The 14,979-nt window shown below is 51.4% G+C and overlaps 1 protein-coding gene across 2 annotated transcripts in view; it reads right to left on the bottom strand.

Moving 5' to 3' along the window:
• Positions 1 to 10,493, bottom strand: part of RHBDF1 (rhomboid 5 homolog 1) — a 34,711-nt gene extending 24,218 nt beyond the window's left edge. Inside the window, exon 1 of one of the 2 annotated variants that reach the window (XM_042827677.1) lies at positions 10,415 to 10,493. The gene's annotated coding sequence lies outside the window, so the exon portion shown is untranslated. Of the gene's footprint in view, positions 1 to 8,166; positions 8,247 to 10,414 lie in introns of those variants that run through there. The other variant, XM_042827676.1, reaches the window with a different exon arrangement.
• Positions 10,494 to 14,979: the final 4,486 nt, after the last annotated feature.

Below are 14,979 nucleotides of genomic sequence, written 5' to 3'. Positions count from 1 at the left end.
ACAAAAGGTGTATGCTTGAGCAGATGGCTCTAAAAGCAGACTGTGCAAAGAGCACAAGTGCTGCTACTGAGATGCTGCAGTGAGAATCGGCAAGGCAGGCTGAATGCAGAAGTCATGGTTCTTTAATTTCTGTGGCTACACAAGCAACCAAGCCAGCACTGAGGGATCTCACTTCGAACCACTTAATGTAATTAGCTGAGAAATACCAGTGGAAACTTCCTGTCTTGGAAGACACCAGGCAGACCCATAGACAGGAAATTCAAGCTGCATTAGAAAAAAAAACAAGGGGAAAAAAAAAAAAGAAGGTTTTGGATTTCATGCAAAGCCCTGCAGGCTGATACCGGTATGCAAGAGATGCAAGGAGTGCAAAGCTTCACCTGGGAACCAGGGATCTTGGAGAAGTTCAGCTACGCAGAGCCAGAGGGTCTTAAACACAGGCTGTAAGAACATCTACCAGTGCGGTGCAAATGGCTGTGAGCCAATCCCATGGCCATGAAAGCAGATCCGAGGTCCCTGTGAGCAACTCCTTTCCCTGATTTTCAGAAGACGGGGATCACGATGGAAACCAACTAAAAATGTGCTCCTATGGGCTTCCAAAGGAGCTCTGCGTAGGACATGAGGGGCACGCAGGTCTGATGCCCTCATATGGAAGAGGTGAAAAAAGCTCAAAAAGCTCTCCTGATTTCTGCTAGTGCCTCCTGGATCTGTAGCTGCACTTCTCCATAAACAGGTAGGAAGATGACTCCAGCTGCAATCTGCTAACATTCCCAAGGCAGCAGGCTCTCATCTTCCAGGTCCTTTAGTTCCAGCAGACAAAAGACAGAGCAGGAGTCAGTACACAGAAGTAAACACTAAAATTCCAGCTCTGAAGACACCACAGCCACTAGGAGAAGCGAGCCAACAGCAGCAGTGTCACCAGGTGCTGTGCTGTCCCCTTCTTGTGCTGGCACAGCCACCCCTGCAGCTGCCTGGTGCAGAAAACAACCCCTATCACTTGGCAAAGAAATTAGTTTGTTCCAGCCCAGGCTCCTTCCCTGCTCCAAGTCATCGTGTGGCTCCATGAAACTTGTGGCAGTGCAAGGAGAGGGGAAGCAGCAGGAGCAGCTGCAGCCAGATGATGGAATCGCTTCTCCAGGCAGCACGGTTTGAAGTGATTGTGAAAACATGGCCCAAAACTCACATTTGCAGCACTGTGGGAAGCTAGCAGTGATCACAAGGGGGAGGTGGTAGGTTCTGCATCTCTTGAGGCCTAAATTATTTTCTCAGTGCAGGTGCTGAGTGCGGCAGGAATTAAGTACTACTGTTTCACCAGAGGCAGAGTGAATTTTTGCTGGAGTCGCTGGACAGGAAAACAACTTCACAGACTTCTCCAGAGCTGACAGCCAAGCCTCACACATGGAGAGCTTCCACAGAAGGGCTTCCAAACTTCCCCTGTTAACCAAAGGCCAGCAGCACCAGCAAGAGCAGCCAAGTACAGCAGACTGGGCAGAAGCACCACCTTTCCCATTCTCCTACAGCATGTGTGTCCCAGATGACAGAATGACACTCATGGCACTATGCAACATGTGCCCCCGAGCCCAGACATAGTCCAGATAGTGAGCAGCAGGCACCCAGCTCCAGCTCTGAAAGTAAACCCAACACAGAGCCATCCACAGCCTTCCCTGAAACCAGCAAGGGGAGCAGCAAGCATAAAACACAACCAACACAGAGGAGGGAGCAGCAGGAAGCTTTCTGGAGCACTCTGGTGTCTTCATCCTGTTTGTGTTTCTCCATGAACACACCCTGCAGCTTTGCATGGCACGGTATGTGATAGCCACGTTCCTGCTGCCACATCCTCATGCCTCGCTCAGAGCACACCGCTTATGGGCTGCACCTGGGCAAGGGCTGATGGCAAGACTGCCTCATAGCTCCAGCAACAGCACACTGAGCACTGCAGCTGAGCAGCGCCTCCCTCCCCTGGTGAATGACCACTGCCTGATCCTCCAAACGGAGCTGGCTCTTACCTAGATCCACCACCAGCCCCCAGGCAGCTGACACATCTCTGTATGCTTGCACAGGACATCACACTGCTGCTGGTCCGGTGCCACACTTCATGCAGCCAGACTGGGTAACAGCATAATCACATGAACAACCCCAGTATTAACAAATCCAATTATAAATAACCGACTGCCAACACTGGAAGTTCATGCAGAAGAAGGTTCACCTAAACAAGCCTTGTTCTTGCAGCCTTCCCAAAGGTGCCTAGGCTGAGGCAGTAGAGCCCTGGGTTCCCCAGCAGCAGCACAGCAGGCTCCTGGGACTGTGTTCTTCGGCGTCACTGGAGCTCACCAAAACAAAGAAGCAGGAAAGAGTAACCACAGAAACTATTTTAGTACATATTTAACTCACTGCAAAAGCTCACTGGGACTCCAGAAGACACGGCACTGGTTTGCATTAGTAGCACAAGGGATGCACAGCAGGGCTCACCAACTGGTACCATGAGCACTGCCTGGATGATGTGGTAAGGTAAGGTTCAAAAATGGTTTTGTCAGCACAGCCATAATCCCACATTAGAAAGTAAAAGACAACAACAACAACAAAATCCTACCTCTGTGTTTTAAAAAAGGTATCCTTTTTCATTGGAATTTTGCATTTGTAACTTTGATTTTCTAGTAGCCTGCACATTCATTACAAGAACTGCAATTCAGAACACAAGGAAAGCTAAGAACAAGGCACCAGAATGAATTTCAAGGCAGAGAGACTGCTGGCTCTGGCTGCTTTTGGAATAGCTGCTGCCCATGCACCAACTTCAGCATTAAAAGCAGCTAAGAATCACAATTTGTTGCACTAAATAAAAATATCTCGCTGGCAAATGAGATCAAAACTGCCGCAGATGAATGACAACATTTCCTATGGAAAGTTACATAGATCCACGGTGAATGGCAATCTAAAAAAAATTCTTAGAGGAAATAACAAACACAGAAGCCACTAGAAGACATTGTGTATTTGGGAGGGATGGAAGCAGCAGCATTTGAGCCATTTTTTTACACGTTCCTTTGAAATGCAGTGCATCCTCACTCAGCATCACACATCTGACAGGAGTTCTGTTCCTCTAAGTACAACTAAAAGAGTAAGCCCACACACACCAGCAATGCCACAGCAGCGAGGACTGCTCTTCTTGCAAAAGGAGATGCTCTTGTTGCTCTAATTTCTACTCTTGCTGGGGCTCAACAGCTGGCCACCCATCTTCTCTTTCCTTGTCTAAGGGGAAAACAGCTGTGGGAAGAGCTCGTCTTGCTCTGCAGGTGTGCGTTCATGTAAATTCATGCGTGCCCCATGCTCCAACTCACAAGGTGAAGAAAAATGATCAACATTCTAACTTTGTTTCAGAAAGAAGAAAAATAGTGAAACATTTTTACAATGTAATGTCCAGTCTGAGTGAAAGGCAGTCCTGCCTCACTGCTCCCTCTGAGCTTCCAGTCCCAGGGCAGCCAGTGAAAGGGAAGGCATGCTCACACCTTTTGGCAAAGCAGTTCAGAGCCAGCTGTCTTCTGCAGCTCACTTTAAAGTACTGATCTTGCATTCAGGTGAGGGAGAAACATATCTCCCATCTGCCAATTGCTACGGGGCAACAACACCTGAAACATGGAAGCTGTCTTCACCAACCCCAGACATCTGAGTCCCCAAGATTTTAAAATTCAAGCTGCTACAACCTGCATGAAGTTAAAGCTGAGTGAGCGCCAGACCTGCAGAACAGTAAAAGCAGCATCTTGTGCAGCTTCAGGATGATCTCATCCAGATTAAAAGGAAAACCTTCCAAGCAGACACTGCTGCTGACCGGCAGAGCAAGGGGCTGCCTTGCAGCGAAGTGGAAACAGGAAGGGGAGGAGGCAGCGAGGTAGGCTACCCAGAAAAGGCATGATCAGGCATGCCGTCCGATCTCTTCTCCCCTGGGAAGACTTTTGCAACACACTGCTGAGATCACAAAGAAGTTAAATTTCTTTAACGATCACTGTTTTAGAGCTGCTGATTACTAAGCCCCAGAACCTCAGAGTGCCCTCATGTACTGCTCAGGTCTATACTGCAGTAGGTCCAACGTTTCTGCAGCACGCACAAAATAGCTTCAACTAAGTTTGAAACACACGGTGCATCTGTAGAGCTGAAGAACAAGCCCAAAGGAAATTTCAGCACACGCAAGCCTTTTGTCAATTTGGCATTTACTGTCCCTACTGCAAACAGAGCACACAACCAATAAACTTGCACTACATAACATTTGGGGACTCAACAGCTGAGGTTGATACGAAGAATAAACTCTGCTTTCACCATGCAGCAAACAGCCACTGTTTGTTATTCGTAAGGATTTGACCAGAGTTTGGTGAAAAACTCCTCTACCGATTTGTTCTTTGTGGTATCATCTCGGCACTTGGGGTTTTTTTTGTATTTTTTGTGGGGGTTTTTTGTTCATTTTTTTAAAACCACTTCCTCATTCCTAGAGCAGCATGGATTGCTGCAAGTATTGAAGCATCAGGGATGTGGTCTTAAGCGGGCTCCCACTAGTCCTGGTCAGCAGCCAAATGAGCAGAACCAAAAAGCCCCTAAAGTTCAGCTAACAGGACATGACAACACGTAACCTCAACACCGACACACCGTGCACCAACTCCACCAGCTACTGTCTCACTGTTAGAGCTGCCCCAGCCCTTCCCAATGGCACTGCCTGCAACCAGAGGGAGGGCTGACAGACAAGGCAAACCCTGCCCTGCCCTCCCTGTGCTGAGTGAGGGGTTCTGCATCTCAGAGCAAGTTGTGAGCCACACACCGAATCTGTTCAGGGCTCTTCAGGGACACAGGAACACAACCATGGGAAATGGTGCCTGATAAATCCACTCACTTCCAAGGTGAAATCTCGCCTCTTGCTTCCCTCATCCCTGGGGGTCTGACTGCTGCCAAGGCTGGGAACATCCTTCCTGAACACTCTTCTGTCACTTGCATGGCGGGTGCTGACCTGTGAGAGGAGTTACTGGACACTAACAGACTGAGCAATAAGTCCTAACATCCATTCAATCTATAGTTCTACTTTCCAGGCGCACCAGGACATTTTACCCATGAGCCAGACACAGCAATTGCCATTAAATCCAGGTTGCAGCCCCCACAACGCAAGTTGTAGCTAGAGAGGATGCAACACAGCTCTGTGAGCTGGCAGGCAATGCACACATTCCATGGGTTACCTAAAACAACAAGTATATACCCAGCAGCAGGGAGGCAACCTTACGGTAACAGTGCCAAATCTGCACAGTTCCTGTCTGCTTCATTCCAACCAGATGATGACAAAGTTACACAAAGGGTCTGGCACCTCTTCAGCTGAAAAGAACCTAATCCACATCTGAGCTCAGAGAAAAAAGAAAAAAAAGAAGGAATCCATCCTCAAGTTTTAAGTCCTTCTACTGAAACGGGCCATACGATGGTGACAGGCAGGTGGCTGCGGGCATTAATAAGCATTGTGTTTGGTCACAAGTAAGGGTGGAACCTCCACAAAGGGTGTACGGTCTCCACACGATGCCAAAGCCTCCACAAAGAACTAAGGAAGAAAGGTAGAAGCCGCGAGGATTATGGAAGACAGGTTAAAAGTTCTGGAGATGAAGACACAGACATGTCCAGCCCATCTCACCCATAGGCAGCAGCCCCAGCAGCACACAGGGTGCTCTGCCAGCCCTGTCGCTGGGTGCACTGAATAAGAAAGGAAAACAACCCAGGACTCCTGCTCATGCTGCCCGTCTCAGACATTCAGCACTAACTGGGCTATGTGCTCACACTGCAGAAAGATCCAATACATTGAATGGAATAAAATCTTTACTATTTATATCTAAGCATGCGGGCTCCGTGCCCAAAATAAACTGCCCTATCATGCTACACTCAGCAGACCCTGCCTGGCTCAGGGCAACATGCTGGGACTTGCTGGCTACTCTCTGGGGCTGGATTCCAGAGGAACAGGACTGATGATCCCAAAAGGAATTCCTATTCCTGCCTCGCGCTCAGCTCTCAGCTGCAGAGCTTTCAGTCCCCACTGCAGAAGTGCAACATGCAGTCGGCCAGACCCAGCGACAGGGGCTGCTCCCCTCCATGGGGCATCACCCCCAGGGCCGACCTGGGAAGCCCGAGCTCCGTGCCACAGCCGGGCTGAGGCCCACCCCGCACAGAGCAGAGGTGTTGCTCAGCCCTGGGCCACGGCTTTCCCCAGAACCTGAAAAGCCAGTTTGTAGGCAGAGCTCCTCCAAGTGGATTGCTTTTAAAAAAAAAAAAAAAAAAAAAAAAAGGCCTGTCATGGGAAGTCCCAAAGCAGAACGAGTTTTGTGGGAGTTGCTTTTACACTGCCCAGCGTTAACCTCCTTTCATGGGAACACGCTGCAGCGGGCACAGCACTGACACACGGCTGTACCAGAGCTGCTACTGGCAGGAAACTCGGGACAACGAGCTCAGGGACAGCAGCAGAGCTTGCTCCCCTCTCCCTGGCCCAAACCAGGTCTCCCACACCCAGCACAGGGATGGCAGAGCCCTTTTGGCCACGGAGAGACCTCAGTAGCAATGAGGATCTCTGTGCAGAGCAGCAGGAGGGGGAGATTCTGTGAGAGGATAGCTGTGACCAACAGACTGGAGGGACAACCAGCAAACAAGCCACAGGGCCTCTTCTGAAGCTCTTTCATCAGAATTTGAAGGAAGGAAGCACCTAAAAGCTCACCTCTTCTTTCCAACTGTATCAACTGATCTAACACAGCTTATCACCTCCTCTCACAAACATTGCATCACAGAGATACGTTGCTTTCCAGCTCTTCTATTTCCACACACAGAGCAAAGACCTGATTCTCCTTCCCAGGGTCCGCTTCCCAATTAGCCTCAAGTGAGCTCTTCTAACCCTGCATTTATTGTCTTTGTATCAGCATTACCACAGCAAAAACACGGTGTTCCCTCCTCGGCCCATGTTTTGTTTCAAAGCGCCTTCAGCTCCCTTCCTCCAGCTTTCGCAGCCTCGTCCCTTCCCATTACGTATAGCTTTTTTCCTTTACTGCAGAATGCACAGCTTTCTTCCCAGAGGAAATCAGCAGCCAAGGGGACAAAAACAGGAGGAAAAGAACCAACTTCCTGCTTGTTGGAGACATCCCCAACCAACACCACCACAAAGCCAACCTGCGAGAGCACGAGCATTCAGCAGCACGAGCAGTCAGCACCACAGGAAACGTTCCACTGGGCAACCTTCATCTGTGCCCCTGCCATCACTCGAGTTACACGAAAGGAAAGCACAAGACAAAAAGCACTCAGGGGGCCCTTTGGTGCATGCTACAAGCGGGAAAGAGGATGGATGGCTTTCTGACAAGCCCAAAAGGGCTTGGCTCTCAGGGTGCAATTCATACAGCGATTCCCTCGTTTCAGTGAGAAAAAAATCAACGTGGGACTGAATGTGGAGGAAAACTCACAGAAGCCACGAAACCCGCTCAGCTCATGAGGCAGCTGCCCAACGACCAGTGCCAGTGCCAGGGGAGCAGTGGGTGGGAACGCATGGTGAGATGGGGCTGGGAGGGCCTTTCAAGCATGGACCTGGCTCAACTGAAGCGAGCCATGAACACGCTCCTTCCCCTGCAGCCAAACTCGCCGGGGTCGCCAGGGTCACCGGGTCCCCGCATCACCACTGCAGACCCTGTCACTCCCGGTCCTAAAGGCTGAACGGGTCCCGCGCCGCTGCTCCTGCCCTTGGCCGGACTCCGAGAGGTGACGGGACCGGGCTGCCCATGCGGCACCGGACGAAGATCCGCAGCAGTCCGAGGCCGACAGCTGCACCCGAGGACGCCTCGGTGCCCGTTTGAGAGGCGCCGGCCGAGAGCTGAGAACGAGATGCCCAGCCGCAGCGCTCGGAGCCGGCACCTTGCGCGCCGCACCGCGGAGCTTTCTCCCGCCGGCGTTCCTCCGCCGGGCGGCCGCAGCTCGGGACGCACGGAGCCCGGGGGAAGTCCGGGGGGAGTCCGGGGGTGCCCGCGGGACCGGGCCGGGCGGTGCCGCCAGCAGGGGGCTGCCGAGCCGCGGCGGAGGCGGCGGGGCCGCGGAGCGGGACGGAGCCCGCGACTCACGTGCGCAGCGGGGCCGGGGCAGCGCCCCTCGCCCGGCGCCCCCCGCCCCGCCGCCCCCCTACCCCGCACTCACCGGGAAGGCGGGGAAGCGCCTCGGCGAGCCGCCGGACTCGGGCCGCCCCAGTGCGGCTAAGGGGCCGCCGCCGCGGAGCACGGCCCGAGCAGGGCGCGGAGACTCCTCCCCCGTGCCAGGGGCCGGCCGGCCGGGCACGCCATTCACAGCCGCGGCATGCAAATGGCCGCTGGGCGCCGCGCCGGGCTCGGCGGTGCGCGCCCCGCCGAGGAGCTGCGAGCGCCCGGGGCCGCGGGGCGCATCCCGCCGAGCCGCCGCCTGACTCACGGCGCTGGAATGCGCCGCGCCGGGCGGAAGCGGCCGGTCCTCGGCCCCCGCCCGCGGCCCCCGAAGCGCGGAGGCCGCCCCCCCTCTTCCCCCCCGCTCCCCGTCTTGCGCTGCCGCTGCCGGTTGCGGGACGGGCTGCGGCTCGGAGCCCCTCGTGGGGCCCGCCTCGGACGGCAGGCTGTACCCCCCGCCGGAGCCGAGCTGAGCTGCGCGGAACCGCGGTGCCGTCAGAAAAGCCGGTCCCGTTACTTTCGAGCCTTTGGCTGCTCCGGAGCTGCTTTCTCCTGAGCAGCCGTGCCCGGGGTGTGCGGAGTTGATCCCCGACGGGCATTTGCAGAGCCCAAAATCAGGAGTTGGGCAGTTTGCATTGCCGGCCCTGTGTTGGCGGAAGGGACCGGCAGCGTCCGGACCGCAGCCGGCCCTCGGGGTCCCACCGCCACTCCCAGGAGCCTTCGAGGCTTCCCCAGCACAGGTGTATGCTGCCGGCCCCTAGAGCAGCTGGCACTGGCTGCGCTGCTCTCAGCCCCCTCGCTCTTTCTTGCCACTGCACTGTCCTTGACCTCCCTGCCTCATTTTCTTGTCTCTCCTACCCCTCCGTTATTCCTGCGTTTCCCATCAGGTCCTTCACACCTTCTTCTTGCCCAGGGAGGCGGTCGAGTTGTCCCTGGCAGTGTTCAAGAGGCGTCTGAATGAGGAGCTATGAGATGTGGTTTAGTGCTTGTGTTAGCAGTGGTAATGGGAGGATGGTCGGACTAGATGATCTTGTATGTCCTTTCCAACCTTATGATTCTCCCCCAGCCATTTGGTTAGTGTATCATCCCTTCCCCTAGCTGTTTCTTTCCTCCCAGCCCAGCCATTCCCCCTCCTGCAAGGCAGGCTCCATCTCGCTGCTCAGCCTCTGTCCTGGGACTGCTGCTGATGATTTCTCCATCCAGTCCCTGCAGAGCATTGCTCAGCATGCACAGCTCACACTGAGGTTTGCTAGAGCCCCATCAGACGCTCCCATAAGGCCAGCAGCATGTACGTCCACCTTCATCCAGTCCCAAAACCACAGCTCCATATGGTTTTTATATCAGAAATCACTGTCGGGAGCATCTTTTGCTATATTGCCATCTCCATCATGCACGGGTGATGGAGTCAAGTGGGAGGGCTGCGTGCACTGGGAGCTCAGCAGTGCTGCACTCAGCAGTCCCCAGGGAGCCCTTGACAAGGTGAAAACCAAATTGCATGCAGAACCCCAATTGTCCACAGAGCTTCATGAAACTTAACAGTCACAAATTGTTTTCATATGTTTCCACCACACAAACAAGGAGAAGGAGTGCATGGTAACATAAGAGAGATGAACTTGCAGGCCCCTCGGAAGGAATGCACTGGAGGCAGAGCTGCTCTGACCCACCCCTGCTCTCAGCCTCCTGCCAGCAGTGGGTGTGTTTTGTGAGGAAAACAAAGTTCTTGCACTGAAACGTGATTTTTCACTCTTATACAACACCACTGCAGCACTCCTCACACCACTCCAAGCTAAGGTGTTCCTCCTTCAGTGCACTGTATCTTATCAGCCCAAAACACACGGAATGAGGTGACTTAAAGCCAGATTCTGGCAGCAACAATCAGCCTGTGGTCATGACATGAGGCACATCCATAGGATGTGTGGGCATGGAAGAGGCTCCATGGGGCAGTGGTCACAAACACTGTTCTCAGACATGGGGTTTGGGTGGTCCTGTTTGGGTCCAGGAGTTATCAGTGTATTTTCATCTCTGTTCATTGAGTGTCACTCCCCAGAAGGCCTTAGGAGGTTCCCCTCCATACCTGGTACATGATGGGGTAGGTTGGCCCCAAGATGCAGGGCTGTACTACATCCCTCTCCAGGAGGGAGGATGGTCCCCTCTGCACTGGGATGGGATATCAGGTGTTTGCCTCCAGCAACATTTCATATGAATAAATCAATCAGAGTCAATATGAGCCCAAGGCTGGTCGTACTCACCCTGACCAGAAGAGCTTCCCAGATGCAAATGCACTTCTGAGGAGGATGAAAAATGCCTTCTGTGTTTGCTATTTGGGTCTTTGGTTTCCTTATCTGAAAGAAAAAGAGATCTCCTGAAAATAAAGAGGAGTATTTGGTCTTTTTCTAAAAAAGGAAATGCCCAGCCTAGGTCTCAGCCAGCAAAGGGGAGATGATTTGCCTGACTCAGTATCCAAGGGGCTGCTGTGGGAAGGAATGTTAGAGGGAGAGATTGCAAGGAGTGCTTCTGTTTCAAATGGTGCCTCTGAGGACCAGCTGAGGGACAGCACTCTCCTGGTGCTGGTTACATCAACATGAACATGTGATTACATGATTTGGCCTCATCCTTCTCTGCTGAAAACTGGCATTTCCTGTCTTCTGATTAAAATCCATGAGAAACTGTGCTCCTGCCACAGAACGTGGCTGAACTGCTCATGACAGCCACAGCCCTCTTGGTTGGCACATTGCAGAGCCACGCAGTGCTCAGAGCCAGCGCAGTCCCTTTTCCATCACCTTTCTGTAGCCTGCGTGTGCTGCCCAGCAGCTCTTTGAGGACAGCTGGGACACATCAGGAGCACAGAGGTCTATTTTTATCTGTATCACTTGTTATCTAGACAGATGGTTTGATTTTGACCTGCTTTATTCAGTGTTTGGGCCAAAAAAGTATCCCAGTATACAGCAAGCACAGCTGAGAGCATCGGGTTGCAACCTTCAAGGGGAAAACAGGGCTCCCCTGGCCCCCTGGAAGCACACCAGCTTCACAGTGCCTCCTGTGCTGACATGAAGCTGCAGCACAGCCCTGGCAGCTGGCCTAGCATGGAGGGAAGAGGTCCAGAACAGCCTGGGATTTCTCACGGGGAGGATTAATAACATAGAAACCCAAGCAAAGTCCCATGGACTTTCAAACGCAGGTGGCCTGGTCAGGAGCCAGAGAGGGAACTGCCAGGAGCTTGAGGATGGGGATTCCCCTTGGAGAATGCTTTGCCATGGCAGTTCTGAGGCCGCACGCAGCCCCTTGTCATGTTCCTGGGCAGCCACGTCAGGTTGGATTTTCAACTCGAGCCAGGAAGGTTTTTGCTTTTGTCCCCCATGCACTGCGAAGATCCCATGGCCAGCACAAGTGGGATCTGCTCACCAGGGCTGCTGCAGAAATTGTCCCCTGCTCATCCTTGCTACATGCGTGTGCAGCTGCTTTCTGCCACAGCCTCACGCTGGGAGCACACTCAGCCTTTGCTCCTTCACCATTACCGAGGATTTAGCAGGCGGTTGGACTAGAGGTGAGAACAGAATTTAGGCGCTGGTGACCTGATGGCCAGGGTGTGCTTGGCACTAACAGGCAGAAGAGAAGAAAATGAGACTAATGGGTGATGGCTGACCCAAGTGCCTGCAGCACCTTCCCACCCCCTTCCTGGTACAGGCAGATACGCAACAACAGGGGTTCTGTCTGGCAAAAAAAAATAATATTGACACTCTTTAGAATGCAAAATAAATACCAGTAAAGGCCAGTAACAAGTAGCTTTGTCACAACTTGAATTTCTTACAATCAATTTACATTAAGTTCAAAAAACTAACGTCAGGCTGAAGCGTGACCCTCAGGCACAAGCAAATATTGCCAACACCATTATGTTTGATCACGATGTGGCAATGAGGGGCACGGAAGTGGATCCAGCTTGGCAATTTCACACAGCTCACAGAGTGCTGAGGGGCTGAGCTGGCGGGGCTGCGCACAGCAGGGACTGGAGTTGAGCCAGGCATGAAGGTCCAGGGAAGAGCCCCCAGAATAAAGCCAAGCCCCACCGTCCTGGAGCAGGACGACTCATTCACATGTGAGGCACGTTTGGTGAGTCCGTGTGGGATGTGGGGAACAAAACCAGGCTTCTCCCTGAAGACAAGGAGGGTGAGGAGGCAAAATGTGGAGAATATGGGACGCTGGTGGTCTGCCCGACCGCTGACAGCCACAGGAGCTGCTGCCCAGCAGGAGCATGAAGAAATCACATCAAAACTCAACCCAGGCATTTCCTGCCCCAATTAATTGCAATTGATGATTCCTAGCTCTGGCTGTGGGAAATGTGTGTGTTTTCAGCGGCAGAAGGAGGTGGAGGAGTGGAAATAACATAAAATTATGATTTCAGTGCCAGCCCTTACAGAAATATTTATTTTGAACTGCATTTCACCCAGAAAAGCCATTCAGATCAAAAGGGCAATTTTCATTTTGGTCAACCATTGGGGGAATTGGCAAAAATAATATATATAAAAAAGCATGTGTGAGGAAGGCCATTATATCCAAAATATTTAGGAAATACCACTTAGCAAAGTAACTCCCTTCTCCCCAGTTTATCCCACAACAACAAAAAAAGTTTTTAACGTGTGTACATAAAGAGAACATACATATGTGCACGTGTTTCACAATGAGGGAAGAAAAATGTGACGGGGAAAGCAAGATGAAACCCCCAAAATATCTGCTATGCAGCATGAAAGACTCTTATCATTTCCCAATCCAGTGCTGGCAAGAGATTAAATCATACTGCTCCAGAATTTTGAAACTAGGCAGACCTATTCCAGAGGCACACAAGGGCTCTTACAAAGCAGTCAAATACGGAGCAGAGTCACTGAGCCCATGATCAAACCTTGCTATCACAATGCCAGGACACAAGATGCAGAATTCAGATGGCACAAACTACCTCCCAGTTGGTGATTTGTAATTCTGGAGTTTGAAATGGTGAGCTTCATGTCCAACCTCTGCTGAAGACTTGAGAAGAACCTCCTCAGCCAAAGTAACAGGGCTTTGTACAAATCCAGTAAATCCTTACAGAAATCTTGACAAATGCTTTTGGCATAAGCAAATTGGAGGCAAAATAAGGCTGAAATTTCAAAGTGAAATCCTTTTTCCCTATTTCTGCAACACAGCCCAGATCCACCTTCATCAACAACCAACGTAACCATATCAAAGCTAGCAAGATATACTGTAGTGGGTTAGACTTAAGGTGCAATATTTAATGTAAATTCTATTTCAGACAATCCAATTTCAGGGATTCTGGCCTAAACCAATGGATCCCTGTGCTTCCCAGGCAGTAGGAAAAGGTGCAACTGGAAAGGTTTATTGGTACAACTGGAAAGGACCCTTTCCTTGTCCTTTATTAGTTTGGTCTTTCTGCACTAGTCCTCATTTTTCAAGCTGCAATGGGAACCAAAGAAAAAAGGCAGCTAGCTAACCAGGAGGAAGGCAAGTAAGGAATGAGAATTCTTCAGCTGAAAAAGACAACAACAGAGCTGAGTAGAAATCTTGACTCCTACCCAAGACCTCTGCATATATTACATTTTATTATAAACATTTATTTCAAAAAGTCTTCACTTGGAGCAGATGAGCCCAGTGGAGTGATCCCAGTGGAGTGGTTTAGCACCAGCCAGCCTACAATTATCCATGCTGCTTGTTTATCCTCCCCTGACATTCTGGCACACGAAGCATTTCAAAATCATCCGGAGCTTCCTACTGCTCTAGGAGTTGTGAAGCCCCAAAGCCAGTCATTCAGAAAAGTCCCACGTTGCTGTTTGGAATACTTTTGGGTTTATGTGTGACCAAGAGGACTTCTCAGAGCCTTGGCTAAGGCAGAACATCTGCTCCAGAGACTCCTTTTAATGGGCATGACAATTGTACCAATAAATATGGCCAAAGAGTCAGTTAGGCAGAAAACAAAAAAATTAGGGCAACCTCCTGCAGGATTTGAAAAAACAAAACAAAACAAAACAAAACACAGTGAACATGTCTTCATTCCAGATTGCGACAAAGCCCCAGGATTTCAAGCTGTCCACAAAACGTCTGTGACAAAATGTCTGAGTCTTTCAAAAAATAAACCCCAAAACACCAGCGTGTCGACACAGTCCATTTTTAATGTAACCTACAGAAACATCTGAAAAAATGGGTGGGGAATGGTTTCAGAGAAGGGCAAAGCCTTCCAGACTGCTCCCTTCCGAGGTCTCTCAGTCCTGAGGATGAGATGGAGAGCTGTTTTACTGGTACCCAGTGCAATCCCCACAGGGCCCACTCAATTCTCTGGGGAAGGACAAGTTTGCAACTTCACTAGCCCAATCTCCTGCAGCAGATGTGTTGTGCCCTCTGTGCATCTTTCCAGCAGTGGGGCCTTTCCTGGGTTCTGATGTCTATTTGGATTGCAGCCCTCAGTGCTAGCAAGTGAAAGAAGCTGCTCACTTGTCTCAATCCTATTCTCCCCTGAATAAAGCCTTGCAGGAAAGGGAAGGGATCATTCCATTTCTTAAAGGGCAGCTGACTCCCCTCTAAATGGCCACATTCTTGTCCCACTTGCAGAGTGCAGCTGGTGCCAAACTTGGTCACAAAGACGTATTCACGGCTTTTTCCTTCCTACACATTCAGGAGTTGAAAGCCAGTTTGGTACAAACTCTCCGAAATGACTTATTCAGCAGCTGCTCGCCAGCTTCCTGTTTGCAAAGCAGTGGAGCTGGAGCCAGGGCACGAGCCCATACACTGTGCAGGCTGCCATGGGGAGACCCTGCTCCTCAGACAGCCCTCA

The sequence above is a fragment of the Centrocercus urophasianus genome, unplaced genomic scaffold, assembly GCF_019232065.1.
Source record: "Centrocercus urophasianus isolate 14NV4802_14NV808 unplaced genomic scaffold, USGS_Curo_1.0 seq_29, whole genome shotgun sequence".
Classification (NCBI taxonomy): Eukaryota; Metazoa; Chordata; class Aves; order Galliformes; family Phasianidae; genus Centrocercus; species Centrocercus urophasianus.
Note: the sequence above shows the minus strand (reverse complement) of the source record. Positions and strands in the feature narration are given on the sequence as shown.